Source organism: Schistocerca piceifrons, unplaced genomic scaffold, assembly GCF_021461385.2.
Source record: "Schistocerca piceifrons isolate TAMUIC-IGC-003096 unplaced genomic scaffold, iqSchPice1.1 HiC_scaffold_667, whole genome shotgun sequence".
Lineage (NCBI taxonomy): Eukaryota > Metazoa > Arthropoda > Insecta > Orthoptera > Acrididae > Schistocerca > Schistocerca piceifrons.
Genome location: NW_025728912.1, coordinates 12,726 through 39,390, shown reverse-complemented (window position 1 = coordinate 39,390; position 26,665 = coordinate 12,726). Strand labels below are relative to the sequence as shown.

Below are 26,665 nucleotides of genomic sequence, written 5' to 3'. Positions count from 1 at the left end.
TAATATCTTGAATACACTGGTTCTCAACCGATAAAGAGAAAATGAAAGAAAATGTCCGATTGCCGATGCGCAACCACTTTGGCCCCTGTCAGTACTTGGGCGGGTGAGCGCATGGGAACACAGGGTACTATTGGCAGTTTTACTTCCTATTTTTGTTTCTCCTTAGTTTTCGGAGCTGCAGCCCGATTCGGTCAGGGAGACGCCACCGTGAAATGAAGGGGGCGTGCTGTGTGTCCATCGCCTAGCCTCACCTCTCTTTACCTCTCTCAGTCGTTTCTCGTGCTTGTCGTTTTGATATAGGCCGATTTGAGAGCGTCAGCTCTCGCGTCAGCCGAGCAAAGTCGAGACAAGTCGAGACACACTAAGGGCTGGTATGCAGCGAGTAGGAGGCCGGAAAAACAATAATTTAAGAGCGCGTGGCAAAAGTACTCATACGCGAAATTAAAAGCCTGCTGCGGTGGCCGGGAATCGAACCCGGATCAACTGCTTGGAAGGCAACTATGCTGACCATTACACCACCACCGCACAAGCGAGCGCCCCGCCTCCGCGCTGTGTCGGCTTCCCGCCTGTCGGCAGCGGCCGAAGGTGATCGTACCTGGCAGGCGCATTTCGAGGTAGGCTAGGGGAGCACATCCAGACGCATTCGGACAGCGTATCCGCGCACATTTCGCATCCTTTGGCAAGAGTCGGCGCCGGCGAGGACCGCGTTCTGGCGGCATTTTTAAGCAGTGCAGTGCAGGATTCAGCGTCTGCAGCATCTTCTCCACAGAATGCTACGGCGCTTGACGGCAGTCCCACTTTCCCTTGAGACATCTGCTCGGGAAGCAGCGTGAAGTTGCCGCTGGCCCCAGCATCGGTGGTTCAGTGGTAGAATGCTCGCCTGCCACGCGGGCGGCCCGGGTTCGATTCCCGGCCGATGCATCATTTTGCTTTTCCCGCGATAATGCTGCCGTGTGGCTTGCGCGCTTGAGATGCACGATCCGCAAGAATATATAGCTGGATTCCCCTGAGAAGAACCGAGAACGCAGCACTCGCCGGTCCCCACTAGGACGCTCGCATGATGTTCTGCAGACTAGCGTCGGCTTGGCCTCACAAGTTGCTGTGTCCAGGTGCCTCCGAGGCACTGAGCTTTAACGACAAGGAGTGCTGCCTATCGTTGCAACAGCTGCAGCAACACCGCAATCAACTGGGCCGGCAGTGCGCGTGTAGCAACAGAACACGTTACCCAGGAAGTACAGTGTCTCTACGTCTAATATTGGGTACGGTATTTACCCAGTTTCCAGGACCAGTGGTGCACCCGTGCCTCGGTAGCGCAGTAGGCAGCGCGTAAGTCTCATAATCTTAAGGTCGTGAGTTCGATCCTCACCCGGGGCATTTAATTTTCTGTGACTGATGGTGGCGCTGTTGCTAGGGCGCCAACGTAGTTCTTGTTTGTTATCCACAACTTTTCAACGCTTCAGCGGGAAAATGTTTACCTCCTGTTATTGCTACTTACAGCTTCCCTTTTCCTCTTCTCCCAGCAGAGCATGAAGCCAAAAGCATTGCTCTGCGGCGTTTGAGGTGCGCGCCTTGCCAGTCAGTCTGTGCAAAGATGCTCGCAAAGAGAGAAGGGCGCCGACGCGGCACTCGACACGAAATGCGACAAGCGACCGTACGAACGGTCGAACGAAACGGCCGCATCCGGTGTGGTCTAGTGGCTAGGATACCTGGCTTTCACCCAGGAGGCCCGGGTTCGATTCCCGGTACCGGAACGGAATTTTTTCCACACGAGTCGTGACAAGTTTGAGCTGTCCGAGCGGCCGTTTCCCGTCCTGCTCGCAATATAGCTACTGTTTCGTGACCGTCAGCAGAATATAGACTAGGGAAGCAGACGCACGACGACCATAGAAATGGTGTACGGCTTCATGCCACCAGTTTCCAGCGTAGGGCTGAGCAACTGCATCTGCTGGGGCCCGTTAGCTCAGTTGGTTAGAGCGTCGTGCTAATAACGCGAAGGTCGTGGGTTCGATCCCCCCACGGGCCACTGCTCTTTTACTACTACGAAAAGGCAGCGCCGATTTCAGCTGGCGAGTGTGATGACCAAAAGATCATCACCCTGCGTGGAAGTTGACAGAGGATCCGAACCCGACTCGTCGGGAAGCGCTACATCATTCACTCGGCAATGGCCATAATATCTTGAATACACTGGTTCTCAACCGATAAAGAGAAAATGAAAGAAAATGTCCGATTGCCGATGCGCAACCACTTTGGCCCCTGTCAGTACTTGGGCGGGTGAGCGCATGGGAACACAGGGTACTATTGGCAGTTTTACTTCCTATTTTTGTTTCTCCTTAGTTTTCGGAGCTGCAGCCCGATTCGGTCAGGGAGACGCCACCGTGAAATGAAGGGGGCGTGCTGTGTGTCCATCGCCTAGCCTCACCTCTCTTTACCTCTCTCAGTCGTTTCTCGTGCTTGTCGTTTTGATATAGGCCGATTTGAGAGCGTCAGCTCTCGCGTCAGCCGAGCAAAGTCGAGACAAGTCGAGACACACTAAGGGCTGGTATGCAGCGAGTAGGAGGCCGGAAAAACAATAATTTAAGAGCGCGTGGCAAAAGTACTCATACGCGAAATTAAAAGCCTGCTGCGGTGGCCGGGAATCGAACCCGGATCAACTGCTTGGAAGGCAACTATGCTGACCATTACACCACCACCGCACAAGCGAGCGCCCCGCCTCCGCGCTGTGTCGGCTTCCCGCCTGTCGGCAGCGGCCGAAGGTGATCGTACCTGGCAGGCGCATTTCGAGGTAGGCTAGGGGAGCACATCCAGACGCATTCGGACAGCGTATCCGCGCACATTTCGCATCCTTTGGCAAGAGTCGGCGCCGGCGAGGACCGCGTTCTGGCGGCATTTTTAAGCAGTGCAGTGCAGGATTCAGCGTCTGCAGCATCTTCTCCACAGAATGCTACGGCGCTTGACGGCAGTCCCACTTTCCCTTGAGACATCTGCTCGGGAAGCAGCGTGAAGTTGCCGCTGGCCCCAGCATCGGTGGTTCAGTGGTAGAATGCTCGCCTGCCACGCGGGCGGCCCGGGTTCGATTCCCGGCCGATGCATCATTTTGCTTTTCCCGCGATAATGCTGCCGTGTGGCTTGCGCGCTTGAGATGCACGATCCGCAAGAATATATAGCTGGATTCCCTTGAGAAGAACCGAGAACGCAGCACTCGCCGGTCCCCACTAGGACGCTCGCATGATGTTCTGCAGACTAGCGTCGGCTTGGCCTCACAAGTTGCTGTGTCCAGGTGCCTCCGAGGCACTGAGCTTTAACGACAAGGAGTGCTGCCTATCGTTGCAACAGCTGCAGCAACACCGCAATCAACTGGGCCGGCAGTGCGCGTGTAGCAACAGAACACGTTACCCAGGAAGTACAGTGTCTCTACGTCTAATATTGGGTACGGTATTTACCCAGTTTCCAGGACCAGTGGTGCACCCGTGCCTCGGTAGCGCAGTAGGCAGCGCGTAAGTCTCATAATCTTAAGGTCGTGAGTTCGATCCTCACCCGGGGCATTTAATTTTCTGTGACTGATGGTGGCGCTGTTGCTAGGGCGCCAACGTAGTTCTTGTTTGTTATCCACAACTTTTCAACGCTTCAGCGGGAAAATGTTTACCTCCTGTTATTGCTACTTACAGCTTCCCTTTTCCTCTTCTCCCAGCAGAGCATGAAGCCAAAAGCATTGCTCTGCGGCGTTTGAGGTGCGCGCCTTGCCAGTCAGTCTGTGCAAAGATGCTCGCAAAGAGAGAAGGGCGCCGACGCGGCACTCGACACGAAATGCGACAAGCGACCGTACGAACGGTCGAACGAAACGGCCGCATCCGGTGTGGTCTAGTGGCTAGGATACCTGGCTTTCACCCAGGAGGCCCGGGTTCGATTCCCGGTACCGGAACGGAATTTTTTCCACACGAGTCGTGACAAGTTTGAGCTGTCCGAGCGGCCGTTTCCCGTCCTGCTCGCAATATAGCTACTGTTTCGTGACCGTCAGCAGAATATAGACTAGGGAAGCAGACGCACGACGACCATAGAAATGGTGTACGGCTTCATGCCACCAGTTTCCAGCGTAGGGCTGAGCAACTGCATCTGCTGGGGCCCGTTAGCTCAGTTGGTTAGAGCGTCGTGCTAATAACGCGAAGGTCGTGGGTTCGATCCCCCCACGGGCCACTGCTCTTTTACTACTACGAAAAGGCAGCGCCGATTTCAGCTGGCGAGTGTGATGACCAAAAGATCATCACCCTGCGTGGAAGTTGACAGAGGATCCGAACCCGACTCGTCGGGAAGCGCTACATCATTCACTCGGCAATGGCCATAATATCTTGAATACACTGGTTCTCAACCGATAAAGAGAAAATGAAAGAAAATGTCCGATTGCCGATGCGCAACCACTTTGGCCCCTGTCAGTACTTGGGCGGGTGAGCGCATGGGAACACAGGGTACTATTGGCAGTTTTACTTCCTATTTTTGTTTCTCCTTAGTTTTCGGAGCTGCAGCCCGATTCGGTCAGGGAGACGCCACCGTGAAATGAAGGGGGCGTGCTGTGTGTCCATCGCCTAGCCTCACCTCTCTTTACCTCTCTCAGTCGTTTCTCGTGCTTGTCGTTTTGATATAGGCCGATTTGAGAGCGTCAGCTCTCGCGTCAGCCGAGCAAAGTCGAGACAAGTCGAGACACACTAAGGGCTGGTATGCAGCGAGTAGGAGGCCGGAAAAACAATAATTTAAGAGCGCGTGGCAAAAGTACTCATACGCGAAATTAAAAGCCTGCTGCGGTGGCCGGGAATCGAACCCGGATCAACTGCTTGGAAGGCAACTATGCTGACCATTACACCACCACCGCACAAGCGAGCGCCCCGCCTCCGCGCTGTGTCGGCTTCCCGCCTGTCGGCAGCGGCCGAAGGTGATCGTACCTGGCAGGCGCATTTCGAGGTAGGCTAGGGGAGCACATCCAGACGCATTCGGACAGCGTATCCGCGCACATTTCGCATCCTTTGGCAAGAGTCGGCGCCGGCGAGGACCGCGTTCTGGCGGCATTTTTAAGCAGTGCAGTGCAGGATTCAGCGTCTGCAGCATCTTCTCCACAGAATGCTACGGCGCTTGACGGCAGTCCCACTTTCCCTTGAGACATCTGCTCGGGAAGCAGCGTGAAGTTGCCGCTGGCCCCAGCATCGGTGGTTCAGTGGTAGAATGCTCGCCTGCCACGCGGGCGGCCCGGGTTCGATTCCCGGCCGATGCATCATTTTGCTTTTCCCGCGATAATGCTGCCGTGTGGCTTGCGCGCTTGAAATGCACGATCCGCAAGAATATATAGCTGGATTCCCTTGAGAAGAACCGAGAACGCAGCACTCGCCGGTCCCCACTAGGACGCTCGCATGATGTTCTGCAGACTAGCGTCGGCTTGGCCTCACAAGTTGCTGTGTCCAGGTGCCTCCGAGGCACTGAGCTTTAACGACAAGGAGTGCTGCCTATCGTTGCAACAGCTGCAGCAACACCGCAATCAACTGGGCCGGCAGTGCGCGTGTAGCAACAGAACACGTTACCCAGGAAGTACAGTGTCTCTACGTCTAATATTGGGTACGGTATTTACCCAGTTTCCAGGACCAGTGGTGCACCCGTGCCTCGGTAGCGCAGTAGGCAGCGCGTAAGTCTCATAATCTTAAGGTCGTGAGTTCGATCCTCACCCGGGGCATTTAATTTTCTGTGACTGATGGTGGCGCTGTTGCTAGGGCGCCAACGTAGTTCTTGTTTGTTATCCACAACTTTTCAACGCTTCAGCGGGAAAATGTTTACCTCCTGTTATTGCTACTTACAGCTTCCCTTTTCCTCTTCTCCCAGCAGAGCATGAAGCCAAAAGCATTGCTCTGCGGCGTTTGAGGTGCGCGCCTTGCCAGTCAGTCTGTGCAAAGATGCTCGCAAAGAGAGAAGGGCGCCGACGCGGCACTCGACACGAAATGCGACAAGCGACCGTACGAACGGTCGAACGAAACGGCCGCATCCGGTGTGGTCTAGTGGCTAGGATACCTGGCTTTCACCCAGGAGGCCCGGGTTCGATTCCCGGTACCGGAACGGAATTTTTTCCACACGAGTCGTGACAAGTTTGAGCTGTCCGAGCGGCCGTTTCCCGTCCTGCTCGCAATATAGCTACTGTTTCGTGACCGTCAGCAGAATATAGACTAGGGAAGCAGACGCACGACGACCATAGAAATGGTGTACGGCTTCATGCCACCAGTTTCCAGCGTAGGGCTGAGCAACTGCATCTGCTGGGGCCCGTTAGCTCAGTTGGTTAGAGCGTCGTGCTAATAACGCGAAGGTCGTGGGTTCGATCCCCCCACGGGCCACTGCTCTTTTACTACTACGAAAAGGCAGCGCCGATTTCAGCTGGCGAGTGTGATGACCAAAAGATCATCACCCTGCGTGGAAGTTGACAGAGGATCCGAACCCGACTCGTCGGGAAGCGCTACATCATTCACTCGGCAATGGCCATAATATCTTGAATACACTGGTTCTCAACCGATAAAGAGAAAATGAAAGAAAATGTCCGATTGCCGATGCGCAACCACTTTGGCCCCTGTCAGTACTTGGGCGGGTGAGCGCATGGGAACACAGGGTACTATTGGCAGTTTTACTTCCTATTTTTGTTTCTCCTTAGTTTTCGGAGCTGCAGCCCGATTCGGTCAGGGAGACGCCACCGTGAAATGAAGGGGGCGTGCTGTGTGTCCATCGCCTAGCCTCACCTCTCTTTACCTCTCTCAGTCGTTTCTCGTGCTTGTCGTTTTGATATAGGCCGATTTGAGAGCGTCAGCTCTCGCGTCAGCCGAGCAAAGTCGAGACAAGTCGAGACACACTAAGGGCTGGTATGCAGCGAGTAGGAGGCCGGAAAAACAATAATTTAAGAGCGCGTGGCAAAAGTACTCATACGCGAAATTAAAAGCCTGCTGCGGTGGCCGGGAATCGAACCCGGATCAACTGCTTGGAAGGCAACTATGCTGACCATTACACCACCACCGCACAAGCGAGCGCCCCGCCTCCGCGCTGTGTCGGCTTCCCGCCTGTCGGCAGCGGCCGAAGGTGATCGTACCTGGCAGGCGCATTTCGAGGTAGGCTAGGGGAGCACATCCAGACGCATTCGGACAGCGTATCCGCGCACATTTCGCATCCTTTGGCAAGAGTCGGCGCCGGCGAGGACCGCGTTCTGGCGGCATTTTTAAGCAGTGCAGTGCAGGATTCAGCGTCTGCAGCATCTTCTCCACAGAATGCTACGGCGCTTGACGGCAGTCCCACTTTCCCTTGAGACATCTGCTCGGGAAGCAGCGTGAAGTTGCCGCTGGCCCCAGCATCGGTGGTTCAGTGGTAGAATGCTCGCCTGCCACGCGGGCGGCCCGGGTTCGATTCCCGGCCGATGCATCATTTTGCTTTTCCCGCGATAATGCTGCCGTGTGGCTTGCGCGCTTGAGATGCACGATCCGCAAGAATATATAGCTGGATTCCCTTGAGAAGAACCGAGAACGCAGCACTCGCCGGTCCCCACTAGGACGCTCGCATGATGTTCTGCAGACTAGCGTCGGCTTGGCCTCACAAGTTGCTGTGTCCAGGTGCCTCCGAGGCACTGAGCTTTAACGACAAGGAGTGCTGCCTATCGTTGCAACAGCTGCAGCAACACCGCAATCAACTGGGCCGGCAGTGCGCGTGTAGCAACAGAACACGTTACCCAGGAAGTACAGTGTCTCTACGTCTAATATTGGGTACGGTATTTACCCAGTTTCCAGGACCAGTGCTGCACCCGTGCCTCGGTAGCGCAGTAGGCAGCGCGTAAGTCTCATAATCTTAAGGTCGTGAGTTCGATCCTCACCCGGGGCATTTAATTTTCTGTGACTGATGGTGGCGCTGTTGCTAGGGCGCCAACGTAGTTCTTGTTTGTTATCCACAACTTTTCAACGCTTCAGCGGGAAAATGTTTACCTCCTGTTATTGCTACTTACAGCTTCCCTTTTCCTCTTCTCCCAGCAGAGCATGAAGCCAAAAGCATTGCTCTGCGGCGTTTGAGGTGCGCGCCTTGCCAGTCAGTCTGTGCAAAGATGCTCGCAAAGAGAGAAGGGCGCCGACGCGGCACTCGACACGAAATGCGACAAGCGACCGTACGAACGGTCGAACGAAACGGCCGCATCCGGTGTGGTCTAGTGGCTAGGATACCTGGCTTTCACCCAGGAGGCCCGGGTTCGATTCCCGGTACCGGAACGGAATTTTTTCCACACGAGTCGTGACAAGTTTGAGCTGTCCGAGCGGCCGTTTCCCGTCCTGCTCGCAATATAGCTACTGTTTCGTGACCGTCAGCAGAATATAGACTAGGGAAGCAGACGCACGACGACCATAGAAATGGTGTACGGCTTCATGCCACCAGTTTCCAGCGTAGGGCTGAGCAACTGCATCTGCTGGGGCCCGTTAGCTCAGTTGGTTAGAGCGTCGTGCTAATAACGCGAAGGTCGTGGGTTCGATCCCCCCACGGGCCACTACTCTTTTACTACTACGAAAAGGCAGCGCCGATTTCAGCTGGCGAGTGTGATGACCAAAAGATCATCACCCTGCGTGGAAGTTGACAGAGGATCCGAACCCGACTCGTCGGGAAGCGCTACATCATTCACTCGGCAATGGCCATAATATCTTGAATACACTGGTTCTCAACCGATAAAGAGAAAATGAAAGAAAATGTCCGATTGCCGATGCGCAACCACTTTGGCCCCTGTCAGTACTTGGGCGGGTGAGCGCATGGGAACACAGGGTACTATTGGCAGTTTTACTTCCTATTTTTGTTTCTCCTTAGTTTTCGGAGCTGCAGCCCGATTCGGTCAGGGAGACGCCACCGTGAAATGAAGGGGGCGTGCTGTGTGTCCATCGCCTAGCCTCACCTCTCTTTACCTCTCTCAGTCGTTTCTCGTGCTTGTCGTTTTGATATAGGCCGATTTGAGAGCGTCAGCTCTCGCGTCAGCCGAGCAAAGTCGAGACAAGTCGAGACACACTAAGGGCTGGTATGCAGCGAGTAGGAGGCCGGAAAAACAATAATTTAAGAGCGCGTGGCAAAAGTACTCATACGCGAAATTAAAAGCCTGCTGCGGTGGCCGGGAATCGAACCCGGATCAACTGCTTGGAAGGCAACTATGCTGACCATTACACCACCACCGCACAAGCGAGCGCCCCGCCTCCGCGCTGTGTCGGCTTCCCGCCTGTCGGCAGCGGCCGAAGGTGATCGTACCTGGCAGGCGCATTTCGAGGTAGGCTAGGGGAGCACATCCAGACGCATTCGGACAGCGTATCCGCGCACATTTCGCATCCTTTGGCAAGAGTCGGCGCCGGCGAGGACCGCGTTCTGGCGGCATTTTTAAGCAGTGCAGTGCAGGATTCAGCGTCTGCAGCATCTTCTCCACAGAATGCTACGGCGCTTGACGGCAGTCCCACTTTCCCTTGAGACATCTGCTCGGGAAGCAGCGTGAAGTTGCCGCTGGCCCCAGCATCGGTGGTTCAGTGGTAGAATGCTCGCCTGCCACGCGGGCGGCCCGGGTTCGATTCCCGGCCGATGCATCATTTTGCTTTTCCCGCGATAATGCTGCCGTGTGGCTTGCGCGCTTGAGATGCACGATCCGCAAGAATATATAGCTGGATTCCCTTGAGAAGAACCGAGAACGCAGCACTCGCCGGTCCCCACTAGGACGCTCGCATGATGTTCTGCAGACTAGCGTCGGCTTGGCCTCACAAGTTGCTGTGTCCAGGTGCCTCCGAGGCACTGAGCTTTAACGACAAGGAGTGCTGCCTATCGTTGCAACAGCTGCAGCAACACCGCAATCAACTGGGCCGGCAGTGCGCGTGTAGCAACAGAACACGTTACCCAGGAAGTACAGTGTCTCTACGTCTAATATTGGGTACGGTATTTACCCAGTTTCCAGGACCAGTGGTGCACCCGTGCCTCGGTAGCGCAGTAGGCAGCGCGTAAGTCTCATAATCTTAAGGTCGTGAGTTCGATCCTCACCCGGGGCATTTAATTTTCTGTGACTGATGGTGGCGCTGTTGCTAGGGCGCCAACGTAGTTCTTGTTTGTTATCCACAACTTTTCAACGCTTCAGCGGGAAAATGTTTACCTCCTGTTATTGCTACTTACAGCTTCCCTTTTCCTCTTCTCCCAGCAGAGCATGAAGCCAAAAGCATTGCTCTGCGGCGTTTGAGGTGCGCGCCTTGCCAGTCAGTCTGTGCAAAGATGCTCGCAAAGAGAGAAGGGCGCCGACGCGGCACTCGACACGAAATGCGACAAGCGACCGTACGAACGGTCGAACGAAACGGCCGCATCCGGTGTGGTCTAGTGGCTAGGATACCTGGCTTTCACCCAGGAGGCCCGGGTTCGATTCCCGGTACCGGAACGGAATTTTTTCCACACGAGTCGTGACAAGTTTGAGCTGTCCGAGCGGCCGTTTCCCGTCCTGCTCGCAATATAGCTACTGTTTCGTGACCGTCAGCAGAATATAGACTAGGGAAGCAGACGCACGACGACCATAGAAATGGTGTACGGCTTCATGCCACCAGTTTCCAGCGTAGGGCTGAGCAACTGCATCTGCTGGGGCCCGTTAGCTCAGTTGGTTAGAGCGTCGTGCTAATAACGCGAAGGTCGTGGGTTCGATCCCCCCACGGGCCACTGCTCTTTTACTACTACGAAAAGGCAGCGCCGATTTCAGCTGGCGAGTGTGATGACCAAAAGATCATCACCCTGCGTGGAAGTTGACAGAGGATCCGAACCCGACTCGTCGGGAAGCGCTACATCATTCACTCGGCAATGGCCATAATATCTTGAATACACTGGTTCTCAACCGATAAAGAGAAAATGAAAGAAAATGTCCGATTGCCGATGCGCAACCACTTTGGCCCCTGTCAGTACTTGGGCGGGTGAGCGCATGGGAACACAGGGTACTATTGGCAGTTTTACTTCCTATTTTTGTTTCTCCTTAGTTTTCGGAGCTGCAGCCCGATTCGGTCAGGGAGACGCCACCGTGAAATGAAGGGGGCGTGCTGTGTGTCCATCGCCTAGCCTCACCTCTCTTTACCTCTCTCAGTCGTTTCTCGTGCTTGTCGTTTTGATATAGGCCGATTTGAGAGCGTCAGCTCTCGCGTCAGCCGAGCAAAGTCGAGACAAGTCGAGACACACTAAGGGCTGGTATGCAGCGAGTAGGAGGCCGGAAAAACAATAATTTAAGAGCGCGTGGCAAAAGTACTCATACGCGAAATTAAAAGCCTGCTGCGGTGGCCGGGAATCGAACCCGGATCAACTGCTTGGAAGGCAACTATGCTGACCATTACACCACCACCGCACAAGCGAGCGCCCCGCCTCCGCGCTGTGTCGGCTTCCCGCCTGTCGGCAGCGGCCGAAGGTGATCGTACCTGGCAGGCGCATTTCGAGGTAGGCTAGGGGAGCACATCCAGACGCATTCGGACAGCGTATCCGCGCACATTTCGCATCCTTTGGCAAGAGTCGGCGCCGGCGAGGACCGCGTTCTGGCGGCATTTTTAAGCAGTGCAGTGCAGGATTCAGCGTCTGCAGCATCTTCTCCACAGAATGCTACGGCGCTTGACGGCAGTCCCACTTTCCCTTGAGACATCTGCTCGGGAAGCAGCGTGAAGTTGCCGCTGGCCCCAGCATCGGTGGTTCAGTGGTAGAATGCTCGCCTGCCACGCGGGCGGCCCGGGTTCGATTCCCGGCCGATGCATCATTTTGCTTTTCCCGCGATAATGCTGCCGTGTGGCTTGCGCGCTTGAGATGCACGATCCGCAAGAATATATAGCTGGATTCCCTTGAGAAGAACCGAGAACGCAGCACTCGCCGGTCCCCACTAGGACGCTCGCATGATGTTCTGCAGACTAGCGTCGGCTTGGCCTCACAAGTTGCTGTGTCCAGGTGCCTCCGAGGCACTGAGCTTTAACGACAAGGAGTGCTGCCTATCGTTGCAACAGCTGCAGCAACACCGCAATCAACTGGGCCGGCAGTGCGCGTGTAGCAACAGAACACGTTACCCAGGAAGTACAGTGTCTCTACGTCTAATATTGGGTACGGTATTTACCCAGTTTCCAGGACCAGTGGTGCACCCGTGCCTCGGTAGCGCAGTAGGCAGCGCGTAAGTCTCATAATCTTAAGGTCGTGAGTTCGATCCTCACCCGGGGCATTTAATTTTCTGTGACTGATGGTGGCGCTGTTGCTAGGGCGCCAACGTAGTTCTTGTTTGTTATCCACAACTTTTCAACGCTTCAGCGGGAAAATGTTTACCTCCTGTTATTGCTACTTACAGCTTCCCTTTTCCTCTTCTCCCAGCAGAGCATGAAGCCAAAAGCATTGCTCTGCGGCGTTTGAGGTGCGCGCCTTGCCAGTCAGTCTGTGCAAAGATGCTCGCAAAGAGAGAAGGGCGCCGACGCGGCACTCGACACGAAATGCGACAAGCGACCGTACGAACGGTCGAACGAAACGGCCGCATCCGGTGTGGTCTAGTGGCTAGGATACCTGGCTTTCACCCAGGAGGCCCGGGTTCGATTCCCGGTACCGGAACGGAATTTTTTCCACACGAGTCGTGACAAGTTTGAGCTGTCCGAGCGGCCGTTTCCCGTCCTGCTCGCAATATAGCTACTGTTTCGTGACCGTCAGCAGAATATAGACTAGGGAAGCAGACGCACGACGACCATAGAAATGGTGTACGGCTTCATGCCACCAGTTTCCAGCGTAGGGCTGAGCAACTGCATCTGCTGGGGCCCGTTAGCTCAGTTGGTTAGAGCGTCGTGCTAATAACGCGAAGGTCGTGGGTTCGATCCCCCCACGGGCCACTACTCTTTTACTACTACGAAAAGGCAGCGCCGATTTCAGCTGGCGAGTGTGATGACCAAAAGATCATCACCCTGCGTGGAAGTTGACAGAGGATCCGAACCCGACTCGTCGGGAAGCGCTACATCATTCACTCGGCAATGGCCATAATATCTTGAATACACTGGTTCTCAACCGATAAAGAGAAAATGAAAGAAAATGTCCGATTGCCGATGCGCAACCACTTTGGCCCCTGTCAGTACTTGGGCGGGTGAGCGCATGGGAACACAGGGTACTATTGGCAGTTTTACTTCCTATTTTTGTTTCTCCTTAGTTTTCGGAGCTGCAGCCCGATTCGGTCAGGGAGACGCCACCGTGAAATGAAGGGGGCGTGCTGTGTGTCCATCGCCTAGCCTCACCTCTCTTTACCTCTCTCAGTCGTTTCTCGTGCTTGTCGTTTTGATATAGGCCGATTTGAGAGCGTCAGCTCTCGCGTCAGCCGAGCAAAGTCGAGACAAGTCGAGACACACTAAGGGCTGGTATGCAGCGAGTAGGAGGCCGGAAAAACAATAATTTAAGAGCGCGTGGCAAAAGTACTCATACGCGAAATTAAAAGCCTGCTGCGGTGGCCGGGAATCGAACCCGGATCAACTGCTTGGAAGGCAACTATGCTGACCATTACACCACCACCGCACAAGCGAGCGCCCCGCCTCCGCGCTGTGTCGGCTTCCCGCCTGTCGGCAGCGGCCGAAGGTGATCGTACCTGGCAGGCGCATTTCGAGGTAGGCTAGGGGAGCACATCCAGACGCATTCGGACAGCGTATCCGCGCACATTTCGCATCCTTTGGCAAGAGTCGGCGCCGGCGAGGACCGCGTTCTGGCGGCATTTTTAAGCAGTGCAGTGCAGGATTCAGCGTCTGCAGCATCTTCTCCACAGAATGCTACGGCGCTTGACGGCAGTCCCACTTTCCCTTGAGACATCTGCTCGGGAAGCAGCGTGAAGTTGCCGCTGGCCCCAGCATCGGTGGTTCAGTGGTAGAATGCTCGCCTGCCACGCGGGCGGCCCGGGTTCGATTCCCGGCCGATGCATCATTTTGCTTTTCCCGCGATAATGCTGCCGTGTGGCTTGCGCGCTTGAGATGCACGATCCGCAAGAATATATAGCTGGATTCCCTTGAGAAGAACCGAGAACGCAGCACTCGCCGGTCCCCACTAGGACGCTCGCATGATGTTCTGCAGACTAGCGTCGGCTTGGCCTCACAAGTTGCTGTGTCCAGGTGCCTCCGAGGCACTGAGCTTTAACGACAAGGAGTGCTGCCTATCGTTGCAACAGCTGCAGCAACACCGCAATCAACTGGGCCGGCAGTGCGCGTGTAGCAACAGAACACGTTACCCAGGAAGTACAGTGTCTCTACGTCTAATATTGGGTACGGTATTTACCCAGTTTCCAGGACCAGTGGTGCACCCGTGCCTCGGTAGCGCAGTAGGCAGCGCGTAAGTCTCATAATCTTAAGGTCGTGAGTTCGATCCTCACCCGGGGCATTTAATTTTCTGTGACTGATGGTGGCGCTGTTGCTAGGGCGCCAACGTAGTTCTTGTTTGTTATCCACAACTTTTCAACGCTTCAGCGGGAAAATGTTTACCTCCTGTTATTGCTACTTACAGCTTCCCTTTTCCTCTTCTCCCAGCAGAGCATGAAGCCAAAAGCATTGCTCTGCGGCGTTTGAGGTGCGCGCCTTGCCAGTCAGTCTGTGCAAAGATGCTCGCAAAGAGAGAAGGGCGCCGACGCGGCACTCGACACGAAATGCGACAAGCGACCGTACGAACGGTCGAACGAAACGGCCGCATCCGGTGTGGTCTAGTGGCTAGGATACCTGGCTTTCACCCAGGAGGCCCGGGTTCGATTCCCGGTACCGGAACGGAATTTTTTCCACACGAGTCGTGACAAGTTTGAGCTGTCCGAGCGGCCGTTTCCCGTCCTGCTCGCAATATAGCTACTGTTTCGTGACCGTCAGCAGAATATAGACTAGGGAAGCAGACGCACGACGACCATAGAAATGGTGTACGGCTTCATGCCACCAGTTTCCAGCGTAGGGCTGAGCAACTGCATCTGCTGGGGCCCGTTAGCTCAGTTGGTTAGAGCGTCGTGCTAATAACGCGAAGGTCGTGGGTTCGATCCCCCCACGGGCCACTGCTCTTTTACTACTACGAAAAGGCAGCGCCGATTTCAGCTGGCGAGTGTGATGACCAAAAGATCATCACCCTGCGTGGAAGTTGACAGAGGATCCGAACCCGACTCGTCGGGAAGCGCTACATCATTCACTCGGCAATGGCCATAATATCTTGAATACACTGGTTCTCAACCGATAAAGAGAAAATGAAAGAAAATGTCCGATTGCCGATGCGCAACCACTTTGGCCCCTGTCAGTACTTGGGCGGGTGAGCGCATGGGAACACAGGGTACTATTGGCAGTTTTACTTCCTATTTTTGTTTCTCCTTAGTTTTCGGAGCTGCAGCCCGATTCGGTCAGGGAGACGCCACCGTGAAATGAAGGGGGCGTGCTGTGTGTCCATCGCCTAGCCTCACCTCTCTTTACCTCTCTCAGTCGTTTCTCGTGCTTGTCGTTTTGATATAGGCCGATTTGAGAGCGTCAGCTCTCGCGTCAGCCGAGCAAAGTCGAGACAAGTCGAGACACACTAAGGGCTGGTATGCAGCGAGTAGGAGGCCGGAAAAACAATAATTTAAGAGCGCGTGGCAAAAGTACTCATACGCGAAATTAAAAGCCTGCTGCGGTGGCCGGGAATCGAACCCGGATCAACTGCTTGGAAGGCAACTATGCTGACCATTACACCACCACCACACAAGCGAGCGCCCCGCCTCCGCGCTGTGTCGGCTTCCCGCCTGTCGGCAGCGGCCGAAGGTGATCGTACCTGGCAGGCGCATTTCGAGGTAGGCTAGGGGAGCACATCCAGACGCATTCGGACAGCGTATCCGCGCACATTTCGCATCCTTTGGCAAGAGTCGGCGCCGGCGAGGACCGCGTTCTGGCGGCATTTTTAAGCAGTGCAGTGCAGGATTCAGCGTCTGCAGCATCTTCTCCACAGAATGCTACGGCGCTTGACGGCAGTCCCACTTTCCCTTGAGACATCTGCTCGGGAAGCAGCGTGAAGTTGCCGCTGGCCCCAGCATCGGTGGTTCAGTGGTAGAATGCTCGCCTGCCACGCGGGCGGCCCGGGTTCGATTCCCGGCCGATGCATCATTTTGCTTTTCCCGCGATAATGCTGCCGTGTGGCTTGCGCGCTTGAGATGCACGATCCGCAAGAATATATAGCTGGATTCCCTTGAGAAGAACCGAGAACGCAGCACTCGCCGGTCCCCACTAGGACGCTCGCATGATGTTCTGCAGACTAGCGTCGGCTTGGCCTCACAAGTTGCTGTGTCCAGGTGCCTCCGAGGCACTGAGCTTTAACGACAAGGAGTGCTGCCTATCGTTGCAACAGCTGCAGCAACACCGCAATCAACTGGGCCGGCAGTGCGCGTGTAGCAACAGAACACGTTACCCAGGAAGTACAGTGTCTCTACGTCTAATATTGGGTACGGTATTTACCCAGTTTCCAGGACCAGTGGTGCACCCGTGCCTCGGTAGCGCAGTAGGCAGCGCGTAAGTCTCATAATCTTAAGGTCGTGAGTTCGATCCTCACCCGGGGCATTTAATTTTCTGTGACTGATGGTGGCGCTGTTGCTAGGGCGCCAACGTAGTTCTTGTTTGTTATCCACAACTTTTCAACGCTTCAGCGGGAAAATGTTTACCTCCTGTTATTGCTACTTACAGCTTCCCTTTTCCTCTTCTCCCAGCAGAGCATGAAGCCAAAAGCATTGCTCTGCGGCGTTTGAGGTGCGCGCCTTGCCAGTCAGTCTGTGCAAAGATGCTCGCAAAGAGAGAAGGGCGCCGACGCGGCACTCGACACGAAATGCGACAAGCGACCGTACGAACGGTCGAACGAAACGGCCGCATCCGGTGTGGTCTAGTGGCTAGGATACCTGGCTTTCACCCAGGAGGCCCGGGTTCGATTCCCGGTACCGGAACGGAATTTTTTCCACACGAGTCGTGACAAGTTTGAGCTGTCCGAGCGGCCGTTTCCCGTCCTGCTCGCAATATAGCTACTGTTTCGTGACCGTCAGCAGAATATAGACTAGGGAAGCAGACGCACGACGACCATAGAAATGGTGTACGGCTTCATGCCACCAGTTTCCAGCGTAGGGCTGAGCAACTGCATCTGCTGGGGCCCGTTAGCTCAGTTGGTTAGAGCGTCGTGCTAATAACGCGAAGGTCGTGGGTTCGATCCCCCCACGGGCCACTACTCTTTTACTACTACGAAAAGGCAGCGCCGATTTCAGCTGGCGAGTGTGATGACCAAAAGATCATCACCCTGCGTGGAAGTTGACAGAGGATCCGAACCCGACTCGTCGGGAAGCGCTACATCATTCACTCGGCAATGGCCATAATATCTTGAATACACTGGTTCTCAACCGATAAAGAGAAAATGAAAGAAAATGTCCGATTGCCGATGCGCAACCACTTTGGCCCCTGTCAGTACTTGGGCGGGTGAGCGCATGGGAACACAGGGTACTATTGGCAGTTTTACTTCCTATTTTTGTTTCTCCTTAGTTTTCGGAGCTGCAGCCCGATTCGGTCAGGGAGACGCCACCGTGAAATGAAGGGGGCGTGCTGTGTGTCCATCGCCTAGCCTCACCTCTCTTTACCTCTCTCAGTCGTTTCTCGTGCTTGTCGTTTTGATATAGGCCGATTTGAGAGCGTCAGCTCTCGCGTCAGCCGAGCAAAGTCGAGACAAGTCGAGACACACTAAGGGCTGGTATGCAGCGAGTAGGAGGCCGGAAAAACAATAATTTAAGAGCGCGTGGCAAAAGTACTCATACGCGAAATTAAAAGCCTGCTGCGGTGGCCGGGAATCGAACCCGGATCAACTGCTTGGAAGGCAACTATGCTGACCATTACACCACCACCGCACAAGCGAGCGCCCCGCCTCCGCGCTGTGTCGGCTTCCCGCCTGTCGGCAGCGGCCGAAGGTGATCGTACCTGGCAGGCGCATTTCGAGGTAGGCTAGGGGAGCACATCCAGACGCATTCGGACAGCGTATCCGCGCACATTTCGCATCCTTTGGCAAGAGTCGGCGCCGGCGAGGACCGCGTTCTGGCGGCATTTTTAAGCAGTGCAGTGCAGGATTCAGCGTCTGCAGCATCTTCTCCACAGAATGCTACGGCGCTTGACGGCAGTCCCACTTTCCCTTGAGACATCTGCTCGGGAAGCAGCGTGAAGTTGCCGCTGGCCCCAGCATCGGTGGTTCAGTGGTAGAATGCTCGCCTGCCACGCGGGCGGCCCGGGTTCGATTCCCGGCCGATGCATCATTTTGCTTTTCCCGCGATAATGCTGCCGTGTGGCTTGCGCGCTTGAGATGCACGATCCGCAAGAATATATAGCTGGATTCCCTTGAGAAGAACCGAGAACGCAGCACTCGCCGGTCCCCACTAGGACGCTCGCATGATGTTCTGCAGACTAGCGTCGGCTTGGCCTCACAAGTTGCTGTGTCCAGGTGCCTCCGAGGCACTGAGCTTTAACGACAAGGAGTGCTGCCTATCGTTGCAACAGCTGCAGCAACACCGCAATCAACTGGGCCGGCAGTGCGCGTGTAGCAACAGAACACGTTACCCAGGAAGTACAGTGTCTCTACGTCTAATATTGGGTACGGTATTTACCCAGTTTCCAGGACCAGTGGTGCACCCGTGCCTCGGTAGCGCAGTAGGCAGCGCGTAAGTCTCATAATCTTAAGGTCGTGAGTTCGATCCTCACCCGGGGCATTTAATTTTCTGTGACTGATGGTGGCGCTGTTGCTAGGGCGCCAACGTAGTTCTTGTTTGTTATCCACAACTTTTCAACGCTTCAGCGGGAAAATGTTTACCTCCTGTTATTGCTACTTACAGCTTCCCTTTTCCTCTTCTCCCAGCAGAGCATGAAGCCAAAAGCATTGCTCTGCGGCGTTTGAGGTGCGCGCCTTGCCAGTCAGTCTGTGCAAAGATGCTCGCAAAGAGAGAAGGGCGCCGACGCGGCACTCGACACGAAATGCGACAAGCGACCGTACGAACGGTCGAACGAAACGGCCGCATCCGGTGTGGTCTAGTGGCTAGGATACCTGGCTTTCACCCAGGAGGCCCGGGTTCGATTCCCGGTACCGGAACGGAATTTTTTCCACACGAGTCGTGACAAGTTTGAGCTGTCCGAGCGGCCGTTTCCCGTCCTGCTCGCAATATAGCTACTGTTTCGTGACCGTCAGCAGAATATAGACTAGGGAAGCAGACGCACGACGACCATAGAAATGGTGTACGGCTTCATGCCACCAGTTTCCAGCGTAGGGCTGAGCAACTGCATCTGCTGGGGCCCGTTAGCTCAGTTGGTTAGAGCGTCGTGCTAATAACGCGAAGGTCGTGGGTTCGATCCCCCCACGGGCCACTGCTCTTTTACTACTACGAAAAGGCAGCGCCGATTTCAGCTGGCGAGTGTGATGACCAAAAGATCATCACCCTGCGTGGAAGTTGACAGAGGATCCGAACCCGACTCGTCGGGAAGCGCTACATCATTCACTCGGCAATGGCCATAATATCTTGAATACACTGGTTCTCAACCGATAAAGAGAAAATGAAAGAAAATGTCCGATTGCCGATGCGCAACCACTTTGGCCCCTGTCAGTACTTGGGCGGGTGAGCGCATGGGAACACAGGGTACTATTGGCAGTTTTACTTCCTATTTTTGTTTCTCCTTAGTTTTCGGAGCTGCAGCCCGATTCGGTCAGGGAGACGCCACCGTGAAATGAAGGGGGCGTGCTGTGTGTCCATCGCCTAGCCTCACCTCTCTTTACCTCTCTCAGTCGTTTCTCGTGCTTGTCGTTTTGATATAGGCCGATTTGAGAGCGTCAGCTCTCGCGTCAGCCGAGCAAAGTCGAGACAAGTCGAGACACACTAAGGGCTGGTATGCAGCGAGTAGGAGGCCGGAAAAACAATAATTTAAGAGCGCGTGGCAAAAGTACTCATACGCGAAATTAAAAGCCTGCTGCGGTGGCCGGGAATCGAACCCGGATCAACTGCTTGGAAGGCAACTATGCTGACCATTACACCACCACCGCACAAGCGAGCGCCCCGCCTCCGCGCTGTGTCGGCTTCCCGCCTGTCGGCAGCGGCCGAAGGTGATCGTACCTGGCAGGCGCATTTCGAGGTAGGCTAGGGGAGCACATCCAGACGCATTCGGACAGCGTATCCGCGCACATTTCGCATCCTTTGGCAAGAGTCGGCGCCGGCGAGGACCGCGTTCTGGCGGCATTTTTAAGCAGTGCAGTGCAGGATTCAGCGTCTGCAGCATCTTCTCCACAGAATGCTACGGCGCTTGACGGCAGTCCCACTTTCCCTTGAGACATCTGCTCGGGAAGCAGCGTGAAGTTGCCGCTGGCCCCAGCATCGGTGGTTCAGTGGTAGAATGCTCGCCTGCCACGCGGGCGGCCCGGGTTCGATTCCCGGCCGATGCATCATTTTGCTTTTCCCGCGATAATGCTGCCGTGTGGCTTGCGCGCTTGAGATGCACGATCCGCAAGAATATATAGCTGGATTCCCTTGAGAAGAACCGAGAACGCAGCACTCGCCGGTCCCCACTAGGACGCTCGCATGATGTTCTGCAGACTAGCGTCGGCTTGGCCTCACAAGTTGCTGTGTCCAGGTGCCTCCGAGGCACTGAGCTTTAACGACAAGGAGTGCTGCCTATCGTTGCAACAGCTGCAGCAACACCGCAATCAACTGGGCCGGCAGTGCGCGTGTAGCAACAGAACACGTTACCCAGGAAGTACAGTGTCTCTACGTCTAATATTGGGTACGGTATTTACCCAGTTTCCAGGACCAGTGGTGCACCCGTGCCTCGGTAGCGCAGTAGGCAGCGCGTAAGTCTCATAATCTTAAGGTCGTGAGTTCGATCCTCACCCGGGGCATTTAATTTTCTGTGACTGATGGTGGCGCTGTTGCTAGGGCGCCAACGTAGTTCTTGTTTGTTATCCACAACTTTTCAACGCTTCAGCGGGAAAATGTTTACCTCCTGTTATTGCTACTTACAGCTTCCCTTTTCCTCTTCTCCCAGCAGAGCATGAAGCCAAAAGCATTGCTCTGCGGCGTTTGAGGTGCGCGCCTTGCCAGTCAGTCTGTGCAAAGATGCTCGCAAAGAGAGAAGGGCGCCGACGCGGCACTCGACACGAAATGCGACAAGCGACCGTACGAACGGTCGAACGAAACGGCCGCATCCGGTGTGGTCTAGTGGCTAGGATACCTGGCTTTCACCCAGGAGGCCCGGGTTCGATTCCCGGTACCGGAACGGAATTTTTTCCACACGAGTCGTGACAAGTTTGAGCTGTCCGAGCGGCCGTTTCCCGTCCTGCTCGCAATATAGCTACTGTTTCGTGACCGTCAGCAGAATATAGACTAGGGAAGCAGACGCACGACGACCATAGAAATGGTGTACGGCTTCATGCCACCAGTTTCCAGCGTAGGGCTGAGCAACTGCATCTGCTGGGGCCCGTTAGCTCAGTTGGTTAGAGCGTCGTGCTAATAACGCGAAGGTCGTGGGTTCGATCCCCCCACGGGCCACTGCTCTTTTACTACTACGAAAAGGCAGCGCCGATTTCAGCTGGCGAGTGTGATGACCAAAAGATCATCACCCTGCGTGGAAGTTGACAGAGGATCCGAACCCGACTCGTCGGGAAGCGCTACATCATTCACTCGGCAATGGCCATAATATCTTGAATACACTGGTTCTCAACCGATAAAGAGAAAATGAAAGAAAATGTCCGATTGCCGATGCGCAACCACTTTGGCCCCTGTCAGTACTTGGGCGGGTGAGCGCATGGGAACACAGGGTACTATTGGCAGTTTTACTTCCTATTTTTGTTTCTCCTTAGTTTTCGGAGCTGCAGCCCGATTCGGTCAGGGAGACGCCACCGTGAAATGAAGGGGGCGTGCTGTGTGTCCATCGCCTAGCCTCACCTCTCTTTACCTCTCTCAGTCGTTTCTCGTGCTTGTCGTTTTGATATAGGCCGATTTGAGAGCGTCAGCTCTCGCGTCAGCCGAGCAAAGTCGAGACAAGTCGAGACACACTAAGGGCTGGTATGCAGCGAGTAGGAGGCCGGAAAAACAATAATTTAAGAGCGCGTGGCAAAAGTACTCATACGCGAAATTAAAAGCCTGCTGCGGTGGCCGGGAATCGAACCCGGATCAACTGCTTGGAAGGCAACTATGCTGACCATTACACCACCACCGCACAAGCGAGCGCCCCGCCTCCGCGCTGTGTCGGCTTCCCGCCTGTCGGCAGCGGCCGAAGGTGATCGTACCTGGCAGGCGCATTTCGAGGTAGGCTAGGGGAGCACATCCAGACGCATTCGGACAGCGTATCCGCGCACATTTCGCATCCTTTGGCAAGAGTCGGCGCCGGCGAGGACCGCGTTCTGGCGGCATTTTTAAGCAGTGCAGTGCAGGATTCAGCGTCTGCAGCATCTTCTCCACAGAATGCTACGGCGCTTGACGGCAGTCCCACTTTCCCTTGAGACATCTGCTCGGGAAGCAGCGTGAAGTTGCCGCTGGCCCCAGCATCGGTGGTTCAGTGGTAGAATGCTCGCCTGCCACGCGGGCGGCCCGGGTTCGATTCCCGGCCGATGCATCATTTTGCTTTTCCCGCGATAATGCTGCCGTGTGGCTTGCGCGCTTGAGATGCACGATCCGCAAGAATATATAGCTGGATTCCCTTGAGAAGAACCGAGAACGCAGCACTCGCCGGTCCCCACTAGGACGCTCGCATGATGTTCTGCAGACTAGCGTCGGCTTGGCCTCACAAGTTGCTGTGTCCAGGTGCCTCCGAGGCACTGAGCTTTAACGACAAGGAGTGCTGCCTATCGTTGCAACAGCTGCAGCAACACCGCAATCAACTGGGCCGGCAGTGCGCGTGTAGCAACAGAACACGTTACCCAGGAAGTACAGTGTCTCTACGTCTAATATTGGGTACGGTATTTACCCAGTTTCCAGGACCAGTGGTGCACCCGTGCCTCGGTAGCGCAGTAGGCAGCGCGTAAGTCTCATAATCTTAAGGTCGTGAGTTCGATCCTCACCCGGGGCATTTAATTTTCTGTGACTGATGGTGGCGCTGTTGCTAGGGCGCCAACGTAGTTCTTGTTTGTTATCCACAACTTTTCAACGCTTCAGCGGGAAAATGTTTACCTCCTGTTATTGCTACTTACAGCTTCCCTTTTCCTCTTCTCCCAGCAGAGCATGAAGCCAAAAGCATTGCTCTGCGGCGTTTGAGGTGCGCGCCTTGCCAGTCAGTCTGTGCAAAGATGCTCGCAAAGAGAGAAGGGCGCCGACGCGGCACTCGACACGAAATGCGACAAGCGACCGTACGAACGGTCGAACGAAACGGCCGCATCCGGTGTGGTCTAGTGGCTAGGATACCTGGCTTTCACCCAGGAGGCCCGGGTTCGATTCCCGGTACCGGAACGGAATTTTTTCCACACGAGTCGTGACAAGTTTGAGCTGTCCGAGCGGCCGTTTCCCGTCCTGCTCGCAATATAGCTACTGTTTCGTGACCGTCAGCAGAATATAGACTAGGGAAGCAGACGCACGACGACCATAGAAATGGTGTACGGCTTCATGCCACCAGTTTCCAGCGTAGGGCTGAGCAACTGCATCTGCTGGGGCCCGTTAGCTCAGTTGGTTAGAGCGTCGTGCTAATAACGCGAAGGTCGTGGGTTCGATCCCCCCACGGGCCACTGCTCTTTTACTACTACGAAAAGGCAGCGCCGATTTCAGCTGGCGAGTGTGATGACCAAAAGATCATCACCCTGCGTGGAAGTTGACAGAGGATCCGAACCCGACTCGTCGGGAAGCGCTACATCATTCACTCGGCAATGGCCATAATATCTTGAATACACTGGTTCTCAACCGATAAAGAGAAAATGAAAGAAAATGTCCGATTGCCGATGCGCAACCACTTTGGCCCCTGTCAGTACTTGGGCGGGTGAGCGCATGGGAACACAGGGTACTATTGGCAGTTTTACTTCCTATTTTTGTTTCTCCTTAGTTTTCGGAGCTGCAGCCCGATTCGGTCAGGGAGACGCCACCGTGAAATGAAGGGGGCGTGCTGTGTGTCCATCGCCTAGCCTCACCTCTCTTTACCTCTCTCAGTCGTTTCTCGTGCTTGTCGTTTTGATATAGGCCGATTTGAGAGCGTCAGCTCTCGCGTCAGCCGAGCAAAGTCGAGACAAGTCGAGACACACTAAGGGCTGGTATGCAGCGAGTAGGAGGCCGGAAAAACAATAATTTAAGAGCGCGTGGCAAAAGTACTCATACGCGAAATTAAAAGCCTGCTGCGGTGGCCGGGAATCGAACCCGGATCAACTGCTTGGAAGGCAACTATGCTGACCATTACACCACCACCGCACAAGCGAGCGCCCCGCCTCCGCGCTGTGTCGGCTTCCCGCCTGTCGGCAGCGGCCGAAGGTGATCGTACCTGGCAGGCGCATTTCGAGGTAGGCTAGGGGAGCACATCCAGACGCATTCGGACAGCGTATCCGCGCACATTTCGCATCCTTTGGCAAGAGTCGGCGCCGGCGAGGACCGCGTTCTGGCGGCATTTTTAAGCAGTGCAGTGCAGGATTCAGCGTCTGCAGCATCTTCTCCACAGAATGCTACGGCGCTTGACGGCAGTCCCACTTTCCCTTGAGACATCTGCTCGGGAAGCAGCGTGAAGTTGCCGCTGGCCCCAGCATCGGTGGTTCAGTGGTAGAATGCTCGCCTGCCACGCGGGCGGCCCGGGTTCGATTCCCGGCCGATGCATCATTTTGCTTTTCCCGCGATAATGCTGCCGTGTGGCTTGCGCGCTTGAGATGCACGATCCGCAAGAATATATAGCTGGATTCCCTTGAGAAGAACCGAGAACGCAGCACTCGCCGGTCCCCACTAGGACGCTCGCATGATGTTCTGCAGACTAGCGTCGGCTTGGCCTCACAAGTTGCTGTGTCCAGGTGCCTCCGAGGCACTGAGCTTTAACGACAAGGAGTGCTGCCTATCGTTGCAACAGCTGCAGCAACACCGCAATCAACTGGGCCGGCAGTGCGCGTGTAGCAACAGAACACGTTACCCAGGAAGTACAGTGTCTCTACGTCTAATATTGGGTACGGTATTTACCCAGTTTCCAGGACCAGTGGTGCACCCGTGCCTCGGTAGCGCAGTAGGCAGCGCGTAAGTCTCATAATCTTAAGGTCGTGAGTTCGATCCTCACCCGGGGCATTTAATTTTCTGTGACTGATGGTGGCGCTGTTGCTAGGGCGCCAACGTAGTTCTTGTTTGTTATCCACAACTTTTCAACGCTTCAGCGGGAAAATGTTTACCTCCTGTTATTGCTACTTACAGCTTCCCTTTTCCTCTTCTCCCAGCAGAGCATGAAGCCAAAAGCATTGCTCTGCGGCGTTTGAGGTGCGCGCCTTGCCAGTCAGTCTGTGCAAAGATGCTCGCAAAGAGAGAAGGGCGCCGACGCGGCACTCGACACGAAATGCGACAAGCGACCGTACGAACGGTCGAACGAAACGGCCGCATCCGGTGTGGTCTAGTGGCTAGGATACCTGGCTTTCACCCAGGAGGCCCGGGTTCGATTCCCGGTACCGGAACGGAATTTTTTCCACACGAGTCGTGACAAGTTTGAGCTGTCCGAGCGGCCGTTTCCCGTCCTGCTCGCAATATAGCTACTGTTTCGTGACCGTCAGCAGAATATAGACTAGGGAAGCAGACGCACGACGACCATAGAAATGGTGTACGGCTTCATGCCACCAGTTTCCAGCGTAGGGCTGAGCAACTGCATCTGCTGGGGCCCGTTAGCTCAGTTGGTTAGAGCGTCGTGCTAATAACGCGAAGGTCGTGGGTTCGATCCCCCCACGGGCCACTGCTCTTTTACTACTACGAAAAGGCAGCGCCGATTTCAGCTGGCGAGTGTGATGACCAAAAGATCATCACCCTGCGTGGAAGTTGACAGAGGATCCGAACCCGACTCGTCGGGAAGCGCTACATCATTCACTCGGCAATGGCCATAATATCTTGAATACACTGGTTCTCAACCGATAAAGAGAAAATGAAAGAAAATGTCCGATTGCCGATGCGCAACCACTTTGGCCCCTGTCAGTACTTGGGCGGGTGAGCGCATGGGAACACAGGGTACTATTGGCAGTTTTACTTCCTATTTTTGTTTCTCCTTAGTTTTCGGAGCTGCAGCCCGATTCGGTCAGGGAGACGCCACCGTGAAATGAAGGGGGCGTGCTGTGTGTCCATCGCCTAGCCTCACCTCTCTTTACCTCTCTCAGTCGTTTCTCGTGCTTGTCGTTTTGATATAGGCCGATTTGAGAGCGTCAGCTCTCGCGTCAGCCGAGCAAAGTCGAGACAAGTCGAGACACACTAAGGGCTGGTATGCAGCGAGTAGGAGGCCGGAAAAACAATAATTTAAGAGCGCGTGGCAAAAGTACTCATACGCGAAATTAAAAGCCTGCTGCGGTGGCCGGGAATCGAACCCGGATCAACTGCTTGGAAGGCAACTATGCTGACCATTACACCACCACCGCACAAGCGAGCGCCCCGCCTCCGCGCTGTGTCGGCTTCCCGCCTGTCGGCAGCGGCCGAAGGTGATCGTACCTGGCAGGCGCATTTCGAGGTAGGCTAGGGGAGCACATCCAGACGCATTCGGAC

The 26,665-nt window shown here is 55.1% G+C and overlaps 61 non-coding genes across 61 annotated transcripts; 48 read left to right on the top strand and 13 right to left on the bottom strand.

The window, feature by feature from the left end:
• Positions 1-453: 453 nt before the first annotated feature.
• Trnag-ucc lies at positions 454-525 on the bottom strand. Its single transcript has one exon. It is a non-coding gene; the product is annotated as a tRNA-Gly (tRNA).
• Positions 526-850: 325 nt separating this feature from the next.
• Trnag-gcc lies at positions 851-921 on the top strand. The gene has a single exon. It is a non-coding gene; the product is annotated as a tRNA-Gly (tRNA).
• Positions 922-1,301: 380 nt separating this feature from the next.
• On the top strand, positions 1,302-1,374 carry Trnam-cau. The gene has a single exon. It is a non-coding gene; the product is annotated as a tRNA-Met (tRNA).
• Positions 1,375-1,679: 305 nt separating this feature from the next.
• Trnae-uuc lies at positions 1,680-1,751 on the top strand. Its single transcript has one exon. It is a non-coding gene; the product is annotated as a tRNA-Glu (tRNA).
• A 198-nt stretch (positions 1,752-1,949) lies between these two features.
• Trnai-aau lies at positions 1,950-2,023 on the top strand. The gene has a single exon. It is a non-coding gene; the product is annotated as a tRNA-Ile (tRNA).
• A 598-nt stretch (positions 2,024-2,621) lies between these two features.
• Positions 2,622-2,693, bottom strand: Trnag-ucc. Its single transcript has one exon. It is a non-coding gene; the product is annotated as a tRNA-Gly (tRNA).
• Positions 2,694-3,018: 325 nt separating this feature from the next.
• On the top strand, positions 3,019-3,089 carry Trnag-gcc. The gene has a single exon. It is a non-coding gene; the product is annotated as a tRNA-Gly (tRNA).
• Positions 3,090-3,469: 380 nt separating this feature from the next.
• Positions 3,470-3,542, top strand: Trnam-cau. The gene has a single exon. It is a non-coding gene; the product is annotated as a tRNA-Met (tRNA).
• Positions 3,543-3,847: 305 nt separating this feature from the next.
• Positions 3,848-3,919, top strand: Trnae-uuc. The gene has a single exon. It is a non-coding gene; the product is annotated as a tRNA-Glu (tRNA).
• A 198-nt stretch (positions 3,920-4,117) lies between these two features.
• Positions 4,118-4,191, top strand: Trnai-aau. The gene has a single exon. It is a non-coding gene; the product is annotated as a tRNA-Ile (tRNA).
• A 598-nt stretch (positions 4,192-4,789) lies between these two features.
• On the bottom strand, positions 4,790-4,861 carry Trnag-ucc. The gene has a single exon. It is a non-coding gene; the product is annotated as a tRNA-Gly (tRNA).
• A 325-nt stretch (positions 4,862-5,186) lies between these two features.
• Trnag-gcc lies at positions 5,187-5,257 on the top strand. The gene has a single exon. It is a non-coding gene; the product is annotated as a tRNA-Gly (tRNA).
• Positions 5,258-5,637: 380 nt separating this feature from the next.
• Positions 5,638-5,710, top strand: Trnam-cau. Its single transcript has one exon. It is a non-coding gene; the product is annotated as a tRNA-Met (tRNA).
• Positions 5,711-6,015: 305 nt separating this feature from the next.
• On the top strand, positions 6,016-6,087 carry Trnae-uuc. Its single transcript has one exon. It is a non-coding gene; the product is annotated as a tRNA-Glu (tRNA).
• Positions 6,088-6,285: 198 nt separating this feature from the next.
• On the top strand, positions 6,286-6,359 carry Trnai-aau. Its single transcript has one exon. It is a non-coding gene; the product is annotated as a tRNA-Ile (tRNA).
• A 598-nt stretch (positions 6,360-6,957) lies between these two features.
• On the bottom strand, positions 6,958-7,029 carry Trnag-ucc. The gene has a single exon. It is a non-coding gene; the product is annotated as a tRNA-Gly (tRNA).
• A 325-nt stretch (positions 7,030-7,354) lies between these two features.
• Positions 7,355-7,425, top strand: Trnag-gcc. The gene has a single exon. It is a non-coding gene; the product is annotated as a tRNA-Gly (tRNA).
• A 380-nt stretch (positions 7,426-7,805) lies between these two features.
• Trnam-cau lies at positions 7,806-7,878 on the top strand. Its single transcript has one exon. It is a non-coding gene; the product is annotated as a tRNA-Met (tRNA).
• A 305-nt stretch (positions 7,879-8,183) lies between these two features.
• Trnae-uuc lies at positions 8,184-8,255 on the top strand. Its single transcript has one exon. It is a non-coding gene; the product is annotated as a tRNA-Glu (tRNA).
• Positions 8,256-8,453: 198 nt separating this feature from the next.
• On the top strand, positions 8,454-8,527 carry Trnai-aau. Its single transcript has one exon. It is a non-coding gene; the product is annotated as a tRNA-Ile (tRNA).
• A 598-nt stretch (positions 8,528-9,125) lies between these two features.
• Trnag-ucc lies at positions 9,126-9,197 on the bottom strand. The gene has a single exon. It is a non-coding gene; the product is annotated as a tRNA-Gly (tRNA).
• A 325-nt stretch (positions 9,198-9,522) lies between these two features.
• On the top strand, positions 9,523-9,593 carry Trnag-gcc. Its single transcript has one exon. It is a non-coding gene; the product is annotated as a tRNA-Gly (tRNA).
• Positions 9,594-9,973: 380 nt separating this feature from the next.
• Positions 9,974-10,046, top strand: Trnam-cau. The gene has a single exon. It is a non-coding gene; the product is annotated as a tRNA-Met (tRNA).
• A 305-nt stretch (positions 10,047-10,351) lies between these two features.
• On the top strand, positions 10,352-10,423 carry Trnae-uuc. The gene has a single exon. It is a non-coding gene; the product is annotated as a tRNA-Glu (tRNA).
• Positions 10,424-10,621: 198 nt separating this feature from the next.
• Trnai-aau lies at positions 10,622-10,695 on the top strand. Its single transcript has one exon. It is a non-coding gene; the product is annotated as a tRNA-Ile (tRNA).
• Positions 10,696-11,293: 598 nt separating this feature from the next.
• Trnag-ucc lies at positions 11,294-11,365 on the bottom strand. The gene has a single exon. It is a non-coding gene; the product is annotated as a tRNA-Gly (tRNA).
• A 325-nt stretch (positions 11,366-11,690) lies between these two features.
• Positions 11,691-11,761, top strand: Trnag-gcc. Its single transcript has one exon. It is a non-coding gene; the product is annotated as a tRNA-Gly (tRNA).
• A 380-nt stretch (positions 11,762-12,141) lies between these two features.
• On the top strand, positions 12,142-12,214 carry Trnam-cau. Its single transcript has one exon. It is a non-coding gene; the product is annotated as a tRNA-Met (tRNA).
• Positions 12,215-12,519: 305 nt separating this feature from the next.
• Trnae-uuc lies at positions 12,520-12,591 on the top strand. The gene has a single exon. It is a non-coding gene; the product is annotated as a tRNA-Glu (tRNA).
• Positions 12,592-12,789: 198 nt separating this feature from the next.
• Positions 12,790-12,863, top strand: Trnai-aau. The gene has a single exon. It is a non-coding gene; the product is annotated as a tRNA-Ile (tRNA).
• Positions 12,864-13,461: 598 nt separating this feature from the next.
• On the bottom strand, positions 13,462-13,533 carry Trnag-ucc. Its single transcript has one exon. It is a non-coding gene; the product is annotated as a tRNA-Gly (tRNA).
• A 325-nt stretch (positions 13,534-13,858) lies between these two features.
• On the top strand, positions 13,859-13,929 carry Trnag-gcc. The gene has a single exon. It is a non-coding gene; the product is annotated as a tRNA-Gly (tRNA).
• A 380-nt stretch (positions 13,930-14,309) lies between these two features.
• On the top strand, positions 14,310-14,382 carry Trnam-cau. The gene has a single exon. It is a non-coding gene; the product is annotated as a tRNA-Met (tRNA).
• A 305-nt stretch (positions 14,383-14,687) lies between these two features.
• Trnae-uuc lies at positions 14,688-14,759 on the top strand. Its single transcript has one exon. It is a non-coding gene; the product is annotated as a tRNA-Glu (tRNA).
• Positions 14,760-14,957: 198 nt separating this feature from the next.
• Trnai-aau lies at positions 14,958-15,031 on the top strand. The gene has a single exon. It is a non-coding gene; the product is annotated as a tRNA-Ile (tRNA).
• A 598-nt stretch (positions 15,032-15,629) lies between these two features.
• On the bottom strand, positions 15,630-15,701 carry Trnag-ucc. Its single transcript has one exon. It is a non-coding gene; the product is annotated as a tRNA-Gly (tRNA).
• A 325-nt stretch (positions 15,702-16,026) lies between these two features.
• Trnag-gcc lies at positions 16,027-16,097 on the top strand. Its single transcript has one exon. It is a non-coding gene; the product is annotated as a tRNA-Gly (tRNA).
• Positions 16,098-16,477: 380 nt separating this feature from the next.
• Trnam-cau lies at positions 16,478-16,550 on the top strand. The gene has a single exon. It is a non-coding gene; the product is annotated as a tRNA-Met (tRNA).
• Positions 16,551-16,855: 305 nt separating this feature from the next.
• Positions 16,856-16,927, top strand: Trnae-uuc. Its single transcript has one exon. It is a non-coding gene; the product is annotated as a tRNA-Glu (tRNA).
• A 198-nt stretch (positions 16,928-17,125) lies between these two features.
• Positions 17,126-17,199, top strand: Trnai-aau. The gene has a single exon. It is a non-coding gene; the product is annotated as a tRNA-Ile (tRNA).
• A 598-nt stretch (positions 17,200-17,797) lies between these two features.
• Trnag-ucc lies at positions 17,798-17,869 on the bottom strand. Its single transcript has one exon. It is a non-coding gene; the product is annotated as a tRNA-Gly (tRNA).
• Positions 17,870-18,194: 325 nt separating this feature from the next.
• Trnag-gcc lies at positions 18,195-18,265 on the top strand. The gene has a single exon. It is a non-coding gene; the product is annotated as a tRNA-Gly (tRNA).
• A 380-nt stretch (positions 18,266-18,645) lies between these two features.
• Positions 18,646-18,718, top strand: Trnam-cau. Its single transcript has one exon. It is a non-coding gene; the product is annotated as a tRNA-Met (tRNA).
• Positions 18,719-19,023: 305 nt separating this feature from the next.
• Trnae-uuc lies at positions 19,024-19,095 on the top strand. The gene has a single exon. It is a non-coding gene; the product is annotated as a tRNA-Glu (tRNA).
• A 198-nt stretch (positions 19,096-19,293) lies between these two features.
• Trnai-aau lies at positions 19,294-19,367 on the top strand. Its single transcript has one exon. It is a non-coding gene; the product is annotated as a tRNA-Ile (tRNA).
• Positions 19,368-19,965: 598 nt separating this feature from the next.
• On the bottom strand, positions 19,966-20,037 carry Trnag-ucc. Its single transcript has one exon. It is a non-coding gene; the product is annotated as a tRNA-Gly (tRNA).
• Positions 20,038-20,362: 325 nt separating this feature from the next.
• On the top strand, positions 20,363-20,433 carry Trnag-gcc. The gene has a single exon. It is a non-coding gene; the product is annotated as a tRNA-Gly (tRNA).
• Positions 20,434-20,813: 380 nt separating this feature from the next.
• Positions 20,814-20,886, top strand: Trnam-cau. Its single transcript has one exon. It is a non-coding gene; the product is annotated as a tRNA-Met (tRNA).
• A 305-nt stretch (positions 20,887-21,191) lies between these two features.
• Positions 21,192-21,263, top strand: Trnae-uuc. Its single transcript has one exon. It is a non-coding gene; the product is annotated as a tRNA-Glu (tRNA).
• Positions 21,264-21,461: 198 nt separating this feature from the next.
• Positions 21,462-21,535, top strand: Trnai-aau. The gene has a single exon. It is a non-coding gene; the product is annotated as a tRNA-Ile (tRNA).
• Positions 21,536-22,133: 598 nt separating this feature from the next.
• On the bottom strand, positions 22,134-22,205 carry Trnag-ucc. Its single transcript has one exon. It is a non-coding gene; the product is annotated as a tRNA-Gly (tRNA).
• Positions 22,206-22,530: 325 nt separating this feature from the next.
• On the top strand, positions 22,531-22,601 carry Trnag-gcc. The gene has a single exon. It is a non-coding gene; the product is annotated as a tRNA-Gly (tRNA).
• Positions 22,602-22,981: 380 nt separating this feature from the next.
• Positions 22,982-23,054, top strand: Trnam-cau. The gene has a single exon. It is a non-coding gene; the product is annotated as a tRNA-Met (tRNA).
• Positions 23,055-23,359: 305 nt separating this feature from the next.
• Positions 23,360-23,431, top strand: Trnae-uuc. The gene has a single exon. It is a non-coding gene; the product is annotated as a tRNA-Glu (tRNA).
• Positions 23,432-23,629: 198 nt separating this feature from the next.
• Trnai-aau lies at positions 23,630-23,703 on the top strand. The gene has a single exon. It is a non-coding gene; the product is annotated as a tRNA-Ile (tRNA).
• Positions 23,704-24,301: 598 nt separating this feature from the next.
• Trnag-ucc lies at positions 24,302-24,373 on the bottom strand. Its single transcript has one exon. It is a non-coding gene; the product is annotated as a tRNA-Gly (tRNA).
• A 325-nt stretch (positions 24,374-24,698) lies between these two features.
• Positions 24,699-24,769, top strand: Trnag-gcc. Its single transcript has one exon. It is a non-coding gene; the product is annotated as a tRNA-Gly (tRNA).
• A 380-nt stretch (positions 24,770-25,149) lies between these two features.
• Positions 25,150-25,222, top strand: Trnam-cau. The gene has a single exon. It is a non-coding gene; the product is annotated as a tRNA-Met (tRNA).
• Positions 25,223-25,527: 305 nt separating this feature from the next.
• On the top strand, positions 25,528-25,599 carry Trnae-uuc. Its single transcript has one exon. It is a non-coding gene; the product is annotated as a tRNA-Glu (tRNA).
• A 198-nt stretch (positions 25,600-25,797) lies between these two features.
• Trnai-aau lies at positions 25,798-25,871 on the top strand. Its single transcript has one exon. It is a non-coding gene; the product is annotated as a tRNA-Ile (tRNA).
• Positions 25,872-26,469: 598 nt separating this feature from the next.
• Trnag-ucc lies at positions 26,470-26,541 on the bottom strand. Its single transcript has one exon. It is a non-coding gene; the product is annotated as a tRNA-Gly (tRNA).
• Positions 26,542-26,665: the final 124 nt, after the last annotated feature.